The following is a 3058-nucleotide window of genomic DNA, read 5'->3' as shown; positions in this document are numbered from 1 at the left end:
TATGTAACGCTAAGAAATCCTCATACTGACTTTCTTATTTCTTTCCAGGCTGTGAAGGGTAAGTAGCACTATTTAACCTACCCCTCCTTTGCCATTATTCTGTGATTCTCTCCTTGCAAGGATAGCTGTATCCGTCTACCTCTCCTTTGCATGTAAACCTTTTCACACTTCCAACCGTTTTTGCTACCCATCCCTAGTACCCTTTTATTTCCCCCACAGTTATGTCCAGGTAAGCAGGTCCAGCTCAACCACAGCATGGACTATTTCGTAGTATTCCTGTGCCAGTCTACACGTAGGGGTTAGCATTCTTCTTATTTTGTGCCAACAAGATCTTTGGATTGCTTTTTCCTATTCTCTAGACAGCCAGTGACCCTGAGGGGCTCAGTCACTGGCAGGGACTATTTAGACAACACAAATAATTAACCCTTAACTAGCTGAAGCCTCCAAGTCTAGCCGAATCCTTAAGCAAGGCTTAAGTTAAGCTCAGTGAGGTTTGGGAAGCTCGGTGGCTTGCAGGATTGTCTCTTTTTTTCTCTGAAGTACTTTTCCAATTAAGCAGCAGTTCAGAAGAGGCTGTGGAATTTGGATCGTTATAGGTGACAGTCCTTGGGAGCTCTGAGGAAAGGGCCGGAGGGAATAGTCCCCTCTTTCACTTGAGCAATGAGGTGACTGCCCTGGAAATCACTTCTTTTAGTGCCTTATTAGTATTCTGACACGCTGCTCATCCTGTTAAAAATTACCTTGTCACCGGTGCCTTTACTAACTGTCATAAGCATGGATGGGGCATTAACAGGCAATTCATTAGCTGTGCTCTGTTCCAACACTCAGAAGCTGCCCATAGCTGCTGATGCTCTAGAAACAGCCATAAAGATGCACGAACCTTTAAGTAGGTGGCCTAGGCGTCACAGCATTATTTTCCCCAGTGTTGCCTGCTGAGCAAGATCAGGTCCGTTTCCCCTCTGAGTCAGAAAAAGGTGGGGAAAGCCATAAAAATAAAGGGACTGTCAAGGACACGGGCAGGACAGGGGCAGAGAAGTATTTCGAATGAACAGCATCACAGCCCTTCACCCCAAATATTTCTTGTACTTTTTCAAAAAGGATTCCTAGAGGAAAAAAAAGGTGCAGAAAAGTATCCCATTTGGCCTGGGAATCCAAATTCATGAATTAATTTTTCTTTTCTTTTAAAGATAGTGGTTGTTGGTACTTTGTTAATTAATTTCAATTATGGGGATTAACAGTTCAGCTAAAGATACAGAAAATTTACTGAACTTCTTAAAGATAAAATCCCAAAGAAGTATGTGGGAACTATTGTTTAAAGATCTACACCCCTTCTGTAATTTTATTAGAGCTGTGGAAATAACTGTTTCTCTCTGTTCACATTTACAATAATAACTCTTTGGACATGAAGAAATAGCATTTTTTAGTTTCTTTTTATCTTTCAAGTTGCTTTCTACATCCAATATAGGTTAATTTTGATCCTAAAGTGAAATTCCTTCTATTAGTTTCTCTCTTGAAGGTTGTGGTGCCTTGCACACGCCACCTGACTCAGGCCATCCTACAAGAAAGCTTATTTATATATATCTTCTTTGGTTTTGTTTTTGTTTCTATGGAATAAGATATGCAGGAAATCTGCATATGCCTTTGTGTTTGAGAAGAGGAAACTTCTTCAGTGAGGCATTCTCTGTGCTTAAATTTAGAGAACAGAGTATAAAAGCAGTTACATGGAAGCACAATCCAGAGTTATCCTCTGCCAAAAACACCATCTCAGCTCTCTAGCTGTAACAGACCATACATGGGGGAAGCAGCCTTCACCCTCTGCTCTACAAGCATAACTCAAAAGGAGAGCCATGGAGGATCATCTTGACATCATGTGGGATTAACAGAGCTAATCCAAGAAATCATCACATGTAAAGGATTCTTTGGATACATTCACAGAATAGGATGATTTCCTTTTAAATGTGCTGTGCTTTCCTTTCCAGGATCTGCATTTCCAGGTGCAGACAAAGGATTTTCTGAGACATCATTTAACCACTCACAGTCCTGCAAAGGGGTAGTTGTAGGTTTATGCACAGTAGAGGCCAACGTCAATCTGCAATGAACTCTAGAGTTCATAATGAAGAACAGGTGAGAAATCAGTTTCCTGCTCTTTACCTGGGGGACAAGGAACACTGTTTTGGGACCTGGCTCCTCAGTAGACATCATAAATAACTACACACAAAGCAGGGAAAAAAAAAGCTTCTCTATTTCCATGAGTTAAGCACATACTTTAGGAATAAGTTAATCACACTGTTGTTTCCTGTCTCTTACCAATAAAAGGAGACTTATTTTAAGTATGGTACATACTGGTCTCCAACAGAGCCACTTAATTTTTACAAAGAGCTGTTGGATCATGTTGGCCAAATCCACCAGCTCACTGACTCCAGGTTTATTGGAGCTGCCAGACCCTGTGTTATAGCTTCCCAGCAGAGAATCAAGGCCTGGGGAACAGGAGCCTGCAGGACTGCCTACAGGAATGAGAGGTATCCCATGGCAGGAACCTTGGCAATGTCATTCCTTTGGAGACCAAGAGTGCCGTTAGAGCAGCCCTGCAAGAGACGCACCTGCCCGCAGCGGGTGTAAAACCCCGCAGCCCCACAAACCTTCTGGTGATCACGTTTCAGGGCCAGTGGACCTGCGCTGCCAGTTCGAAACATGGCAGTGCTGATCCCAGAGATCTGCAGTGGCACTTCTGCCCCTAAACCACACACACTCTGATAATATTTGGGTCCCTAATTCCTACTGAAGTGCTTAGCTTCCTTGAAGCCCCTCAGAGATTTCAATGCCTTTGACGCAAGTAGGTTCCTCCGCAGCTTCGATGGATTCACCCTAAACTCCGAGCTTTTCATATCCTCAGGACCCCGCAGAGCCCCGGGCATCACCCACGGCCGACATCTGACGGCTTGCAAGCCATCCTGAGAGCAGGGGCTGCAAGAGGCGTCGCTCGCCATCCATCACTCCATGGCGAGAAGCGGCGGAGAGAGCGATGAGCTCCGACCCCAGTCCGGGTCCCGGCTGCGCA

The sequence above is a fragment of the Corvus brachyrhynchos genome, unplaced genomic scaffold (assembly GCF_000691975.1).
Source record: "Corvus brachyrhynchos isolate BGI_N302 unplaced genomic scaffold, ASM69197v1 scaffold14, whole genome shotgun sequence".
Taxonomy (NCBI): Eukaryota; Metazoa; Chordata; class Aves; order Passeriformes; family Corvidae; genus Corvus; species Corvus brachyrhynchos.
The sequence above is the reverse complement of the archived record's forward strand: the minus strand, read 5'-3'. Positions refer to the sequence as shown.